The 18,288-nt window shown below is 38.4% G+C and overlaps 1 long non-coding RNA gene across 1 annotated transcript; it reads left to right on the forward strand.

The window, feature by feature from the left end:
* Window positions 1–1,650: 1,650 nt before the first annotated feature.
* On the forward strand, window positions 1,651–13,069 carry LOC126628015 (uncharacterized). Its single transcript, XR_007625206.1, has 2 exons — window positions 1,651–2,472; window positions 11,902–13,069. It is a non-coding gene; the product is annotated as an uncharacterized LOC126628015 (long non-coding RNA).
* Window positions 13,070–18,288: the final 5,219 nt, after the last annotated feature.

Raw genomic sequence — 18,288 nt, forward strand, 5'->3', positions numbered from 1 at the left:
CTCAAATGGGCCGAACGCACCATGGGGAAGAATGTTCACATTGCTGCCACTTCATCACAACACATAGGTAAGCCACCTAATCCAAATCCAATTTCCATTAAAGTTGATAGGTGGTTCCCTTCTTTGGTGCAGGTACCCAAGCAAATCCCCGATGGTGGGCGTATGAACATGAACCTTAGGCAACACAACGCACCCATCAACAAACATCACTATCCATTTCCGTTCAAGGATGTAATCTATGAGAACTTTGTTGAGCATGTTGTGGAGGACATTCCCTTGCATGCCGTGGGCTCCAGTGGGGAGTAATTGTGTTCATCGTCCGGCTGGAAGACGTTAAAGCAAGCGCTTTAAGGGAGGCAACCCATTTATTCTGCTTGATTGCCAATTTTATTACTTGTTTAATTATTTTTGGTTGTGATTTTCTATTTGAAACATTAACAAATATGCAAAGGATTTTAATATTAAACTTCGTGGAAATGAACAGCAAACTGGGAAATAAAGAAACATAGCATAATACAAGAGAAAGCCTTCACAAAGGCTTCTTGGGAGAGGTCGCAGTAGTCGGCAGAGTTGCAGTAGTCGGCGGAGTCTCAGCATTCGGTGGGGCCACGGAAGGAGGAGGTATCGGAGGTTGATCAGTTGGAGCTTCGCTACGCGGTGCCGCCCCAGAAGACGAAGGCAGATGCGGTTGGAACAAACCCACAAACCTCCGGTGATCAAGTAAAATCTGACCATCATTTTCCTGTAGCTGGTCAATTTTCCTCTTCATGTTTGTGGCATAATTGTGTGCAAGCTTGTGCAATTGTTTATTTTCATGCTTGAGTCCTCTAATCTCCTCTTTGAGACTCTGTATTTCAGCCACCAACGATTCAACGTGACGGGTTCGAGCAAATAGGCGTTGGGCCATGTTGGACACAGAACCCGCACACTGCACGCTAAGAGCCAGAGACTCCTTAACCGCCAATTCATCAGACCGTCTAGCGAGCAGTCTGTTATCTCTGGGGGTGACAAGGTTCCGGGCCACCACCGCAGCGGTCATGTCATTTTTCATCATCGAATCCCCAACGGTGAGAGGACCAGTAGGGGATATGAGGGACGGGCGCCATATGTTGTCTGGAGAAGGAGGGGCTGCTCCTTCATCAAGGTTTAAGTCAAAACGACGGTCGGAAGGGCCAGACATTTTTCAGAGGTGTTAAAGAAAGAGGAGATCAGACAAGTCAAGATCGTAGAAGTGCAAAACGGGAGTTTTTACAGGCAGAAATTCAAGTGTGCTTTGAACGTCCTGCATACCTCTATAAAAATCAGCACGCGATGGGATTTCAGAGATCGAAGAGGTGAGCTCAGAAATCGAAGAAGCCATTCGGAGATCGAAGAGGCGCCAGCTTTCTCAAAAGTTGGGCTTGCTCACAAACCACCAATTCCAGATACCGAAAAGCGTCAACTGTCTCAGCCTCGTCAACACCCATCACACGCAACTCAGCTTTGCGAAAATCACGGGCAGTTTGTCGAAGCACCGATTCCAACCATCTGTCTCTCTCAGCCTCGTCAGCACTTGTCACATGCAATCTCTGCCCTCAACGAAGCTCAGAACTCGAAGCGTAAATTCTGGATATTAAAGAGACCTCTGCTTTATCGAGACGTGTCAGCATCTGTCAATTTGCACATCTGCGTTGCGTAAATCACGCGCAATCAGTCGAAATTTTTTGGAGAAGCGGAATGCACGTGGAAACTACTGTTAAATTATCCCAGGCTTGCCGACACGAGTAATGGAACAATGCCTTCCCAGCCATTAAGAAAATTCTATAAATGTTGAACTTCAAAGTGAAGCAGTCTCACCCAACTTTCAGCCTTACTTAACCCTTCATCCTCTCTGAAATGGCTTTCCAACAAACCCTCTCAAGTCACTCTGTATTTTTCATCCCCTGGGATACCCCTGCAAACAACCCATCCAGAGCACAAGTATTTCATATCATAAAGGTTGAGAGCACGAGTATCTCATATCATGCTTTCTCCCTGTCCTTTCTCCAGCCAGCACCTGCTCTCGAGTACTCATCATCTTATGCTTCCGCTTCGTCTCTCACGTATAAGGGAAGTGAAGATGATACCTCGAAGCATGTGGAGACAACGTGCTGATTCATCCTCAACTAAGGACAAGGAGAAAGAGAGCAAGAGGTGGGCACTTGGAAAGATTGAAGAAAGAAACAGACCAACACCTCTCCCTCATGCCTGCCCGTCATGCAGAAGAAACAAGCAGAGAAGAATGCAGCTTGCACAATCATCCCAGCGGAAGGAGTCTGAGATGAAGAACTAGAGAAGCTGCCACATCTGCTTGGAGAACAAATAAGGAATTGCAACATCGCCAAAGAGAAAAGCTTCGCCGTACAATTCCAATCCAGTTCAAGATCAAAGCTGTGGAAAGTCAACAAGATCAACTATCTCCAAAACCAGATTTGCGTTCTTAAACTCTACTCTGTCTGGTTTTTACTTTGCCATATTTGTCATGTTTATTTGTCGTTTATTATTTGCTTGTTTTTGGTGTGAGTATATGCTTGAAACATTGAGGACAATGTTTGATTTAAGTGTGGGGGGGTAACCATTGTTTTGCATGAAATTCGTAGAAATTTATCACCCATTACTTCTAGTGTTGTTCCTTGTTGTTTTAAGTATTTTAAGCTGTTTTGGAGTGTTTCAGTGTGTTTTGACATAAAAATCCGAAAATTCATAAAAATTTGAAAAATTGTTTTTGAAAATCCAAAAAAAGAGTTGTTTTTGTGCGCTTATTTGTGTCTTAGGGTACCTTCCAACACAATGATGAGGATTCGGTTTGTAATTGCATGACTGTTAAAGAGAGTTATAAACATGGATGAAAGTTTGATTTACTCTTTATTTATGCGTGGTTGTGGTTATAACTTATGAAATCACATGTAATCATAAAAGAAAAAAAATTAGTTTTTGTAACATGCTTGAAGGAAAGAACTCAAACTAACACTACAACCTTGTGAGACTTGAGCTTAAACGTTTATTTGGAGAGTTAAAATATGTGCATTCTTGTTTTCTAAAGTCGTTGCATGTCATTATTCTTTGCTTGGTTATTACTTAGAAGGCGTTTCATCATTTAGTTCCAAATGCTAGAACTCATGCCTATTTCATTCAAAGCATGCTATTGATTTGCATAAAACATATTCAAGATGAAGTTGTGTAGTTACCACCACCAAAGCCAAACTGCCATGTATCCCATATCGTTATATGTTTAAGTTAACCCTATTGAGCCTTGATAGCCTACATTCTTTGTTAAACCACATTATCCTTACCTAGCCTAGTTTAGGACCATCCATACCCTTATTCTTGAAGCATAGTAAAGCATGATTCAAATTGTATTTCTTTTGATTAATGTATGGCAGAAAACAAGTGTGGGGGAAGTGTGAGTTATTATGCTTGTTGAAAAGAAAAGAAGAAAAAAAAAAAAAAGAGTTGAAAAATATGCGAAAAAGAGTTTTAAAGTGCTGCTTGTTGAAGAAAGGGTCCAAAACATAGAATTCGGCCCTAATTATTGCCTGAATTTTCCCTTCGTGTCTAAAAGCTGATTTATGCAATCTAAGTGAATTCTAAGTTTCAATTTCATTACTTTACTTGCTATTGCTTTAAGAACGATTATTATCCTTATCCTTCATTTGTTAGCCATCACCCCAAGCCCCGTTACAACCCTTAACTTCATCTTGAGTGTCCTGCGTTTCAATATGTGGAGTTTGAATTTGGTATGAGCATATGGTGTCACTGGTTCTCGCATCTAAGTAGTAGCATTCCATTCATGAGATCATATCTAAACTTGCTTATTAACTCCAGAAATTGCTTTCTTTGTGATACATATATGTGAGCGTTCGTTTTCATATCTACATCAATCTTCTCACATATAACTAGTATAGGGTGTGTAGTTAGAAAATCTGAGTGAAAATTGAGTGCATAATTTGAAAGGAATTGAGTAAATTCTCTAAGGCATGTTACTACATCAAAAACATTATTTTAATCGATTAATTGTGAACAAGTAAGTGGTGACTATGATTAAGTACGTGCTTAAGTGTGAAGATGACTCAAATCTGTGGGGATAATAATTTTTAACATGTCATGTGCATTGGAAATCCCTGAGGCAAATGTTGGAAGGTTTAGGTTGTGTTTTATTTACTTTGTTTCGTTTTATCTCTTTGTTTTGCTCGAGGACTAGCAAAAGCTAAGTGTGGGGGAATTTGATAGGAGCACATTTATTGATAGGAGCATATTTATGCGCCTTAGTTAGTTAGTTCTTATGCATTTATGTTGTGTTTTCTTGGTTAAATTAGTCTTTTAAGCTATTTTCATGTGTTTTCAGGTTTTAGAGACAAAGTGAGCAAAAGGATGCAATTTGGAGCATTTTGGAGCAAAATTGGGCTAGAATGGAGTTCATGCACATGAAGCACAAGGGATGGACGAATTTGAGGAATTGATGAAGCTAGGAAGGTGTTTCAAAGTTGAAGAATTGAAGATACAAAGTTTCCTAGTTGAAGTAGGAAAGGGCTTAAACGAAGGATTCCTAAATGAAGAAGGATTCCTAATCAATGTAGGAGTCCTAATTGAAGATGGATTCCTAGACGAATGAAGTTTCCTACTCAAGCAAGTATTCCTACATGAAGAAGAAGAATTAAAGCCAAAGAATCAACTCAAGAGAAGGATCTTATCCAAAACCTCATCCATAACCTTATCTTAGCTTATCTTATCCAAACAAACCTTATCCTATCTTATCTTATCCTAATCCTAAATTATCCACATTCCAGCCACTTAGGAGGGTTTCTAACTAGATTGGGATGCTTAAAATGGGATTTCTAGAAGACCTAATCCTTTCCTACAAAGGTGCCACACCTTATCCCTTGTTTTTCTAGAAATCAGCCACAAAATAACCTTTCTAGAAGGCCTTATCCCTTCTCCTACAAAAGTGACGCCCCAAACCTTTCTAGGACTCCTAGAAACCTGATTATTCCTTTCCCCCTTGGTTTCTAAAAGCCTTAGCCTTTTCCTTCAAGGATTGTGTGTTATTATCCTATACAAATTAGGCTTTTAAATCCTTTTCCTTTGCTACATAGGGGCTGCGAATTTCAGCCTATAAATACCACCCTTTGCTGCACCATTTAGTCACCATCCTCTACCATAATTTACTACACCATTCACCCCTCTTGTGCCGTGAGTTTTGCAAGGAGAAGAAGGAAGAAATCTGGAGCCGTGCTTGCCATTCAAGAAGCTTGGATTGTTGGAGCGTTTCTAGGTGTTTTCTATCTTTGTTTTAATGTTTAAATTTATTTATCTTTGTTTATTTGCGAACATGAGGAACTAATTTCTTTATAGTTAGAGGGGAATTCAAAGCCATGATCATATGTTTTATATGACTTGATTTCGTCCAGTTATGATTTCATAAATCGTGAATGTGGTTTACTTATCTATTTGATTGATAACATGTTTATGTATGTTGATTGAGGGTCGACACTTAGTTTGCATGCATGAATTTGATGCTAGAGTATAAGGGAATTTCACCTAATCGTTATTAACTTATATTCATAAGTAGTAAAAGTCGCTAGTCACGATTGTGTTAAGTAAATCCTTGGCAAGAGTAACATGCGTATTCCATAGTTATGAATGCCTCGTCAATGCTTATGATTTCCATTGAACTTAATGATCTTTGATATGTGTCTCTATCATGCGTATTCCATAGTTAGGGTCCTTGATAAGAATAATTTGGTTGTAATGCGTATTCCATTCAATTCAATGAATCTAGGGAAATCTGAGAATTAATTGGTGCAATCTAGTTAATTTGGGGCATTGTCATTCATGGTTTGTCGAAAGAATAACTGGAAATCGAGTCGTATGCATATGTTTCATGTGTGGAGAAGGAACCTTCTAACTAGACTTTCACCATCTTAATTTACATTGAAATCGTTTTTGTCAAGTTTGTTTTCAAAGTTTCTGTTTTAAAAGTTAAATTCGTCAAAACCAAACCCCTTGCTTTTAAATCTTGTTTTTAGAGTCAAAACTTGTTTCCTTTAAATCTTTTGAGTCTTTGAAGTTCTATTTTCGTCCAAATCACTTGTTAGGTCTAGAATTGAGTCTTTTTATTGTTTCTTGCTGTTTTTAGTGTTTTAAAGTTAGTTTTGAGTCTATAGAGTCTAGTTTAGTGTTTTTAAGTCTTATTTGTGTTGATTAGCATCCCTAGTTAATCCCCGGTTTAGAACGATCCCTACTTGCATCATTACTACAATTGTCATCAATAGGGTTTAATTTGTGTGTCAATATAATTTTCACATCAAATTTTGGCGCCGTTGCCGGGGATTAGCAAAATTGCTAATCACCCAGTTTTGTTTATTTCACTTTTGATATTTGATTTAGTTTTCTTTCTTTAATTTTAGGTACTAGAGAAGTAAGACATGGCAATTGCTAATCTTCAAGCTCAAATAACGAATCTTACTTCTCAGTTAACGCAGTATATTGGAAGGACCACAATGAAAACTGTCCCTACATGTGGTGTGTCCTATGGGCATGGATATCCAACTCATCAACGTCCTCAATTCACTGCAAACGGAGATGCTTGGGGTTATCAAGGCTATGATCAACTAAGCAACAACATGTTTTCCAACGCTTACAATTCGGCTTGGAGAGATCATTCAAATTATATGTGGGGGGAACCTCAACAATTCCAACAAGATGAATATTGGCAGCAAGAGGAGGAGTTCTATTCAAGACCTATGCAATATGCTCAATCAAACTCAGGTTCGTCAATAAATTATAATCAAATTCTTAATGAATTAAATTGTTTGGTGCAGGGCTCACAAAATCAAGCCAAGGAGGCTCAACAAGATGCATATTGGCAGCCATATGACGAGTTCTACACCACACCTATACAGCCACCACCGCATACCACACAACAATTCCAATCAAATTCAAGTATGTCCATGGATAGTGATCAAATTCTTCAAGTACTAACCTCTTTGACGCAAGACCAACAAAATCAAGACAAGAAGTTGGATAAATTGAAGAGTCAAATGGGAGAGATTATGGAATTCATGGTACAAATTCAAGAGCAAAGTGAACTCTCCAATGCAACTATTGAAAATTTGAAGGAAGATTTTGAAATCCATGATGCTATAATTGTGGAAAGTGGCATGGAGGTTGGAACAAGCCCAAAAACGTCCAAATCAAGCCAAGAGGAGGACGAACAGCTGCTAATTGAGGAGGAGGAAGAAGACATACCCACGGCAAGGGTAGAACAACCCTTGTCGCAGCCTCCTAGAGTCCCTATGCCGTCCAACTCAGGTAAGGTGGTTCCAAATTCAATTCATTCTAACCCCATTACACCCAATGTCCCTTTTCCTCGCAGGTTTTTGATTCCCAAGAAAGAAGAAAGTGAAAAAGACATCATGGAAGCCCTTCCCAAGGTGCAAAGTGATATCCCAATTCTTGGTACACCAAAACAAGTTCCAGATTGCGTTGAAATCCCTGAAGAGAATTGTACACCAAGAAGAAGGATTCAAGAGAAGGTAGTGGCTGGAGAATATCAAGAATTCATCAAAGAGGACGTATTTGAGACAACGAAGCCTAAAGACGTTGAATTTTTTGACACGGGGCAAGTCCCAACCATCACATTCAATCTGGCCGAATCCAATATCCCTGAATCTTTCCAAGAAGTGGTGTTTGTCATTGAGTTCCTGTCGAACAAAGCAAGTAAGTTATCTTCTCCAATTTCCATTACGTTTTGTACTTACATGTTGTTCATGATTCAGGCACCCACTTTTGAATTGAAACCTTTGGCGGATCATTTCAAGTATCACCTTCCATTCAAAGATCAATTTCATGCTATGGGACCTAGGGGAGCGTAAATAGAAGCATTGTCTGGCTGCAAGACGTTAAAGCAAGCGCTTCTTGGGAGGCAACCCATGCAACTAAAGAGGACCTAGGAAGCTCCGGCATCATAATCAGATTTGCGTTTCTAAACCCTACTCTTTATTGCTTTTACTTTGCCATATTTGTCATGTTTGCTAGTTGTGATATTTGCTTGTTCTTGTGTGAGTCTATGTTTGAAACATTGAGGACAATGTTTGGTTTAAGTGTGGGAGGGTAAACAAAGTGTTTTTGTGTCAAATTCGTAGGATTTTACCACCTAACATTTCAAAGGTTGTTTTTCATTGTTTTTAAGTGTTTTTAGAAAGTTTTGATGTGTTTTTATGTGGCTTTACCAAAAAATCCGAAAATTCAAGAAAAAAAACTAGAAAAAGTTTTGAAAAAACCCAAAAAGAGTCGGTTTAAAGTTGTTTTTGTGTGTTTGTTTGTGTCTTAGGGTACCTTCCAACACAATGATGAGGATTCGGTTTGTAATTGCATGATTGTTAAAGAGAGTTATAAACATGGATGAAAGTTTGATTTACTCTTTGGTTTATGCTTGGTTGTGGTTATAACTTATGACTTCACATGTAATCATAAAGAAAAAAATCAGTTTTTGTAACATGCTTGAAGGAAGGAACTCAAACAAACGCTACAACCTTGTGAGACTTGAGCCTAAATGTTTATTTGGAGAGTTAAAATCTGTGCATTCTTGTTTTCTAAAGTCGTTGCATGATCTCATTATTCTTTGCTTGGTTACTACTTAGAAGGCGTTTCATCATTTAGTTCCAAACACTAGAACTCATGCCAATGTCATTCAAAACATGTTATTGAATTGCATAACACATATTCAAGATGAAGTTGTTTAGTAGTACCACCATAGCCAAAAAGCCTTCATTCCATGCATTTGTTTTTGTAGGTTTAACCCCGTTGAGCCTTGTTTAGCCTATGTTGTTTGTTAACCCACATTATCCTTACCTAGCCTAGATTAGGACCATCCATACCTTTGTTCTTGAAGCATAGTAATAAATGACTCAAAATGAATTCCTTTTGGTCATTATTGGCAGAAAATAAGTGTGGGGGAAGTGAGTTTTGTTGTGGGTGTGCCAAAGTCTTGAATGAGGCATGAAAAAGAAAAAGAAAATGAAATTCGTGGAAAAAGAAAAAGAAAAAGAAAAAATGTGAAAAGTATGAAAAAAGAGTTGAAAAGATGTGAAAAAGAGTTCTAAAAGTGTTGATTGTTGAAGAAAGGGTCCAAAAAGTTGCATTTGACCCTAAATATGCATGCGTATTCCCCTTTGTGTTTAAAGTTGTTTTCTACACTCTAAAGTGAATTCTAAGTGTCAATTTCATTGCTTTGCTTACTATTGTTTTAAGAACGTTTGTTTATCCTTTACCCTTCTTTGTTAGCCAATACCCCAAGCCCCGTTACAACCCTTTACTTTAATCTTGAGTGTTATGTGTTTCAATTTGTGGAGTTTAACATTGGTATGAGCATATGGTGTCGCTGGTTCTCGCATCTAAGTAGTAGCATTCCATTCATGAGATCATATTTAAACATGTTGTTAACTCCGGAAAGTGCTTCCTTTGTCATACATATATGTGAGCATTCGTTTTCATATTTACATCAATCTTCTCACATATAACTAGTATAGGGTGTGTAGTCAGAAATTCTGTGTGAAAATTGAGTGCATATCTAGTAAGGAATTGAGCAAATTCTCTAAGGCATGTTACTACATTCAAAACATCGTTTTAATTGGTTATTTGTGAACTAATAAGTAGTGACTATGATTAAGTATGTGCTTAAGCGTAAAGATGGCTAAAATCTGTGGGAATGATGATTTTTAACATGTCATGTGCATTGGAAATCCCTGAGGCGATTGTTGGAAGGTTTAGGTTGTGTTTTACTCGTTTTGTTTCGTTTTGTTTTGCTCGAGGACTAGCAAAAGCTAAGTGTGGGGGAATTTGATAGGAGCATAAGGATGCAATTTGGAGCATTTTGGAGCAAAATTGGGCTAGAATGGAGTTCATGCACATGAAGCACAAGGGATGGACGAATTTGAGGAATTGATGAAGCTAGGAAGGTGTTTCAAAGTTGAAGAATTGAAGATACAAAGTTTCCTAGTTGAAGTAGGAAATGGCTTAAACGAAGGATTCCTAAATGAAGAAGGATTCCTAATCAATGTAGGAGTCCTAATTGAAGATGGATTCCTAGACGAATGAAGTTTCCTACTCAAGCAAGTATTCCTACATGAAGAAGAAGAATTAAAGCCAAAGAATCAACTCAAGAGAAGGATCTTATCCAAAACCTCATCCATAACCTTATCTTAGCTTATCTTATCCAAACAAACCTTATCCTATCTTATCTTATCCTAATCCTAAATTATCCACATTCCAGCCACTTAGGAGGGTTTCTAACTAGATTAGGATGCTTAAAATGGGATTTCTAGAAGACCTAATCCTTTCCTACAAAGGTGCCACACCTTATCCCTTGTTTTTCTAGAAATCAGCCACAAAATAACCTTTCTAGAAGGCCTTATCCCTTCTCCTACAAAAGTGACGCCCCAAACCTTTCTAGGACTCCTAGAAACCTGATTATTCCTTTCCCCCTTGGTTTCTAAAAGCCTTAGCCTTTTCCTTCAAGGATTGTGTGTTATTATCCTATACAAATTAGGCTTTTAAATCCTTTTCCTTTGCTACATAGGGGCTGCGAATTTCAGCCTATAAATACCACCCTTTGCTGCACCATTTAGTCACCATCCTCTACCATAATTTACTACACCATTCACCCCTCTTGTGCCGTGAGTTTTGCAAGGAGAAGAAGGAAGAAATCTGGAGCCGTGCTTGCCATTCAAGAAGCTTGGATTGTTGGAGCGTTTCTAGGTGTTTTCTATCTTTGTTTTAATGTTTAAATTTATTTATCTTTGTTTATTTGCGAACATGAGGAACTAATTTCTTTATAGTTAGAGGGGAATTCAAAGCCATGATCATATGTTTTATATGACTTGATTTCGTCCAGTTATGATTTCATAAATCGTGAATGTGGTTTACTTATCTATTTGATTGATAACATGTTTATGTATGTTGATTGAGGGTCGACACTTAGTTTGCATGCATGAATTTGATGCTAGAGTATAAGGGAATTTCACCTAATCGTTATTAACTTATATTCATAAGTAGTAAAAGTCGCTAGTCACGATTGTGTTAAGTAAATCCTTGGCAAGAGTAACATGCGTATTCCATAGTTATGAATGCCTCGTCAATGCTTATGATTTCCATTGAACTTAATGATCTTTGATATGTGTCTCTATCATGCGTATTCCATAGTTAGGGTCCTTGATAAGAATAATTTGGTTGTAATGCGTATTCCATTCAATTCAATGAATCTAGGGAAATCTGAGAATTAATTGGTGCAATCTAGTTAATTTGGGGCATTGTCATTCATGGTTTGTCGAAAGAATAACTGGAAATCGAGTCGTATGCATATGTTTCATGTGTGGAGAAGGAACCTTCTAACTAGACTTTCACCATCTTAATTTACATTGAAATCGTTTTTGTCAAGTTTGTTTTCAAAGTTTCTATTTTAAAAGTTAAATTCGTCAAAACCAAACCCCTTGCTTTTAAATCTTGTTTTTAGAGTCAAAACTTGTTTCCTTTAAATCTTTTGAGTCTTTGAAGTTCTATTTTCGTCCAAATCACTTGTTAGGTCTAGAATTGAGTCTTTTTATTGTTTCTTGCTGTTTTTAGTGTTTTAAAGTTAGTTTTGAGTCTATAGAGTCTAGTTTAGTGTTTTTAAGTCTTATTTGTGTTGATTAGCATCCCTAGTTAATCCCCGGTTTAGAACGATCCCTACTTGCATCATTACTACAATTGTCATCAATAGGGTTTAATTTGTGTGTCAATATAATTTTCACATCATTTATGCGACTTAGTTGGCTTGTTCTTGTGCATTTATGTCGTGTTTCCTTAGTTATTTTAATGTTTAAAGTCATTTTCGTGTGTTTTCAGATTTTATGGACAAAGTATGCAAGAAGATGCATTTTGGAGGCCTTTGGAGCATGTTTCGGGCTTGGAATGGATAGCAAATGCATGGGCCAAGTGGATGGACGAATTTGAGAACTAAAGAGGCCAAGAATATGAAGAATTATGGTCCAAAAGATGAAGAAAACAGCCCAAAAATCTGTCACCCCAACTTGCATTCCTTGCCATGCAAACCACATAGAATTCCCTTTGGATTCCATGCCATGCTTGATCACTCTTGTCCCCTACATAATTTCTAATTTCATGCTTCAATTCATTTAATTATTACACTCAATTGCTTGATACCTCTTGTTCCCTTCACTCATTAGATTTTAGACAACATTTACATCCATTACATGCACCAATTGATGCTCCATCATTCACATTTGGAATCCAATGCCATGTGCAACACATGTTGTTGCACCTTTGACCCATTTGTTGGCACATTTCACCTCCCTTTCCATCTCTATGCAATGTACACAATCATTCATGCTCCCTAGCTACAACACCACTCCATTTTACCCTTCACACTTTGCATCATTACTTCATTTTCACCCTTGGACCATTGCACACCATACACACAAATTGCCATGCATTTCATCCTTAACCTAACCTGATTTTTCTAAGGTTTTTGGGGGCCTATAAATACATGTTTACACCCCTTGGCCAAAGGACAATCCCCCATATTCATCATTTTATCACAAAAATTCGTCCATACACACCCTAGGAAGCAAAACACCCCAAAAACACCATTCTAGTGCCTAGAAAACATAACAGCCACTCCACCTTCTTCCACCCTCTTTGCCTAGTTCTCCACCACCCTCCAACCATCAAACACTCCTCCACACTCACCCTAAACCCTTCCATACCATTCCCCATCCATTCTACATCATAAAACTACCCAAAATCTGTCCATAACCCAATCTGCCGCAAGCAAGGGAAAGGAGGAATCTTGGATGCACTTGCTACCAAGTTGGAGCATTTTAGGTGTTTTCTTTCCTTTGATGTTAATGTCTAATTTTATGTATCTTTGCTTTGTGAGTATGAGGAACTAAACCCCTCTTAGTTAGGGGGTGATTCGAAACTATGTTCATACTTGCAATATGATTTGATTACATCCAGTTGTGATTCATAAGTTGTGAATTCAATTTACTTATCCATTCATATAAAAACTAATTTGTGTATGTTGGTTAAGAGTGCACGCTTAATTTTCATGCATGAATTTGACGCTAGAATATAAGGGAGTTTCACCTAATCGTTATAAACTTATATTCACAAGTAGTGAAGGTTGCTAGTCACAATCACGTTAAGTAAACTCTTGGCATAAGTTTCATGCAAATCATAGTAACGAGTGCCTCGTCAATGCTTATGTTTTTCATAGAACTTAATGATTCTTGCTTGTATCTCTATTATGCAATTCATGTAGGGAACTTGTAGGGAATGTTTTGGGTTGTCGTATGCAATCATCCAACCTAATAACTTGTGGAAAAAACTGAGGGTTAATTAGTGCAATTCACGGTTAATTTGGGGCGTTGAGTATTCATAGCTTATCGAAAAACAACTGGAAATCGTTTTGTATGCAAGTGTGACATATGTGGAGAAGAACCTCCTAGCTAATCTTCCATCCATAAGTTTCATTCAAATTCACTTACAATATGTTTTGTTTTACAAAGTTTGTTTTGTTTTCAAATTCATTAAAACCAAAATCCCCCTTTTACTTTATTGTTTCAAAGTGTTTAATTTTTGTTTTGGTTGTGTGTTAGAGTGTTTTGATTCACTTAAATTTGTCTAAGAATTTGTTTACTTTGTTCTTGTCTTAATTTAATTATTTTCGTCCAAAATCAACCCCATCTTATTTCTTTGAGTCATATTAATTAGAACTTGTCTTAGATTATGTTTTTAAGTGTTTTAGTTCATTAGAAAACCAAAATTCGTCCAAGTTTGTGTTAGAGTCCCAAAACTGCCCAGATTGTGTGTTTAAGGTAGTTTTGAGTGTTTAGGGGCTGTTTTGAGTCTTTTGGTTTGTTTTAGTGTTTTAAAGTATAGTTTTGCATTCTTTGAGTCTAGTTAGTGTTTTAAACTTTGTTTTTACGTTTTCAAGTCAGTTTCCAAGTGATTTAGCAATCCCTCATAATCCCCGGCCTAGAACGATCCCTACTTACATACTCCACTGCTAGCTCTGCCTCTATGCTTGGCTTGTCTAGATACTCAATCGAAATAGAGCATTTGAGTTGGTGGTTGAGGACTGAGTTTATACCGTCTAACGCGTCCGCGTGGTAGTTGTCTGCCCGCGAAACTTGAGTAAGGGTGTAAGTCTAAAACGCCTAAAGTTGCTTTCATACCTTTTCTAGGTATTGTGCCATTTTTAGATGTTTAGCTGTGTACTCCATAGTAGTCTGGCTAGTGATTAACTGGGAATTAGAATGGATCGTAAGCTTTTTCAGCACCATGTCTTTTGCCATTCGGAGGCCTGCTAGTAGGGCTTTGTACTCTGCTTCGTTGTTGGATGCTTTGAAGCCTTGAGTGATTGCCTACTCGACCATCGAATTGTCTGGGGTAACAAGGGCAACCCTTGCTTTCGAGCCTTTGTAATTGGATGCACCGTTAACATGCAAATGCCAGAAGTCTTTATCGGGTGGAGCAGGCATGCTTAAGGCGTGCTCGGTTAAATTTGAGGCGTTGTTTGGTCACTCTGTTGAGTTGCCTAGGTTAGGCGTGAAGGCGCGATAGGGAGCCATGGAGCTAGGGCCATGTTACATACACTAGGAGATGTTCAACTGCCAGTACTAGGCCACTTTAGAGTCGAATTATGGAGCAAGGGTCAGCTGGGGCCATGTGACGCACAACAGGAGGTGGTGGTCAACTGTTGGTACATGTTGCTCCTGTGTAGAATCTTCTGGGGCAACAAGGAAAAAACTTGCTTTTGAGTGTTTCATTCTAGTGTTTGTCTGCCCTTGGTGTGCCCTTTGGGCTGAGTTGTTGCATTCGTAAAAAAACTTTGCATCCGCCAATGTCTGCGCCTTAGTCGTTGCGCATCTAGATTAGGCGGAATAGTGTGTCATGAGAATGATTGCCTGCTTCTGAAGGTATAACTTGAGCTTTCGAATTGCAACAATTGTCGCCAAAGTTAGCTTTTGAAATTCTGGTAGCTGGTTTTTACATCGAAGAGAGCTTTTGAACTGTGGAATACAGGCAGTCGGGCCCTTAACTTTTCTCGTATGAGGGTAGAGCTTGTTACTTCTTCAGATACCTTCAAGCATGTAAATAAGTCCTCTGCTGCTTTCTGTTTGGATAGTAGGGAAGTGATGTCAGGTACTTGTTCAAGTCATTGAATGCTTTCTTGCACTCGTTTCTCTATTCGTCTTGTTGATCCTTTTTGGTTGAGTGAAAAAAAAAGGCTCACTTTGATCGATGGATAACAAGGGTAAATGGTTAAGTGCGGCTGCTCGTTTGGTCAGACCTTGAATCTCATTCAGAGTAGTGGGGGACTTCATATTCAAGATCGCTCAGATTTACCTTGAATATGCATCAACGGGGTTGGGCCTTGTTGCCTTCGCCAAGTTGTTAATGTGGTTTGACTGCTGCTTTGGGTCAAGAAATATGTGATCAGCGTCTCTTGACCCCATCTTCGGTTAAGGTAGGGTTATCTTTCTACACTTTAGTAGCCTTTATGGGGTTAAATGACTTCTTTTTTTACTCCTTCAGTACTTGCACAGTATATCGTCAAGATATGGCCTGGTTTGACTTGATTTCTCCGACTTCTTCTCTTGGGATGTGGAATCACATTTTTGATACTCGACAGAGGTTATCACGCTTAGTCTCACTAGCCAGTGCCAGCCTAGAATCCCATTATAGGGAGACGAGTCACTAGTTATTGTGAACGTCTTCTTTGAGACCACTGGGGGTGTTCTCACGTCGAGTGTTATTTTGCCGATGGCGGTCGAAGTGTGACCGTTAAATCCAGTGTGTACTTTCGCTTGGCGTATGATCGTGTTTTCCAAGCCCATCTGCTAAATGACTAAGAGTAGAAGTAGGTTCACTGTGCTGTTGTTGTCCACCATCATTCTGTCAACTATAGCATAGGCTAGTTGGATATATACCACTAGTGCGTTGTTATGTGGGAAGTCGATGCCTTCAGCATCTTGCTTGTTGAAGCCAATGATGGGTCCAAGTTGGATGTTTACTGCCTAGACCTGTGAGACTAGTAGAGCCTGCTGGATCTTTATCTTCTTGGAGTTGTTGGTGGCTCCCGACCGCTCGGATTCGACGAAGATGCCATTGATCCGAATTATCTTGGTTGACAGCTCTTCGTCGACGTTTACGTTTCTCCTAGGATGCGCAACTGGCTTGTCTAAGGACCTTGCCTTCTTTCACCAGCATCACTAGATAGTTCTTCCAAGTGTAGCAGTCGTCAGTTGTGTGACTGGGACCTCGATGGAATGCGCAGTACTTGGTGTGGTCAAACTTGGAAGTATCTCCCTTTGATTGTTTTGGTAGCTTGAACCACGGTTCACTCTTGATGTCGCGGAAGATTTGGTGTATCGGGATCGAGAACTTAGAGTAGTACCGTTCATTCGTTGGTCCTCCGTGGGTGAAAATCCGTAGAGAGTACTGTTCGTTGTGGTTCCAAAATTATTCACCATCATACTTCTTCCCTAGGGCTATTTCAAAGAATTTATAAAAAAAATCTAAGAATAGGAATGTGTGGGAAAATCTATGGATGAACGAAAAATTAGAAACATTGAATGTGAGTCTTTTTCAAGCATTGGAATCAAGACTGTTAATGAAAGCACCAATTTTTGGATGCAAATTTCCACCGTCTTCTCCTTTGACAAAAATTCACCTGCAAAATAATAACACCTAAGATCAGGGCCAAGAGCCTCACGCGTCCACGATGAATGGGGGGCTTTGGCCGAAGAATCTCCGATGCCAAAATTAGAATTTGAGAGAGAAAGTGTTTAGAGAATTTTAGGGAGAGAATGAACTTAGGTTTTTGGAGAAATATGGAGCTATATATAGGGGTGTGGCCGACCCTCTTTGGAGAAATAGGGACCGGTAACTTATGGTAGTGTTTTGAATATTATTGCAAGATATTTGACATAATATCTTGCAATTAATTTGGTAATTAATCCCAATTTGAAAAGAATAATTGGGAGTTACCTTGTAGGTGAAGATTTGATGTGGAGTGATGAGAGGGTTTTAAATAGATACTATTTTGATCACTTTTGACCTCGATTGAGCCATTATTGTCCGTTGCATGCTCGTGAGAATCCCGGTGTGCCTCAAGGGTAATTTTGTCTTTTTAACCCAAAAGTCCACGTGTTCCCTCCACAATTTTCTTGATTATTTTTGGCTCCACAGACTTCGAGTTGTAATGATCAAATTTTTAAATAAGATTATTTTATTAAAACGCACCGTTTTTGTGAAAAAACCTAGTTATTTAGGCAAAAACTTAAACCAGTTTCGAAACCTGATGACGACAATTTCCTCCTTTTTTAATTATATTTTTTTATATATGATTCAATTGATTTTGCCGATTGAATTTAAGAACTTAAACCTATGGCTTTGATACCACATGTTAAACATAAATTCATAAACTCGATTAAGTTGCTAAAATTACAATCAAGAAAACACAAAACCTTGACATATAAGAGTGGTGCGATACCCTGACCTAAAGAACCTCCACCTGAAGATGCCATGAATGCTGCAAACCGAAACTCAGTGCACTGCAATTCTTCTCCTCTCTGTCAGATTATCTACACACACATATATATCACCTTCTCATAACAAAACAAGGATTCCCTATTAGAATCCTCATAGAAAACAACTTATGTTTTCTAACACATCAGTATAATGCTACAACAAAATTCCTTATCAACAAGAATTAGTATACATCTTCTTATAAGGCTTTCTTATACCAATTGGACTTAAACAACCAATGCCAAAGTACCCAATTTCATGTTCATACTCTTACAACGAGTTCATGAACGACCAATATTTACATATTTTTAATTCTGAGACCAAGACTTCAATTGGACCAAAACCTAAAAGCCAATACTTCTCGTCTCAATATAAATAAGAAATCTAACTTTTGTGTTGTACTTTGGCCTTAAGCTTTCTGTTGACAAAGATACTCAGAACCTTATAGTTGAATTGTATTATGTTACTGCTATTTATTTGTTACATCAGGATGATGCTGGTTTGTATTGTGCCATCCTTCTGCTTCCCGTTTGATCAACATTCAAGGTCTTCAAAATTGTTTTTTTCACTGGAGATCAGACACACTGAGAAGGAAAAGAATAGGAGTTTTTAGAATCCCCAGGAATTTTTTAACAGATCAAACATTTATTCCTTTCGCAAATGGCCGGCCCTCTA

Source organism: Malus sylvestris, chromosome 1, assembly GCF_916048215.2.
Source record: "Malus sylvestris chromosome 1, drMalSylv7.2, whole genome shotgun sequence".
NCBI lineage: Eukaryota > Viridiplantae > Streptophyta > Magnoliopsida > Rosales > Rosaceae > Malus > Malus sylvestris.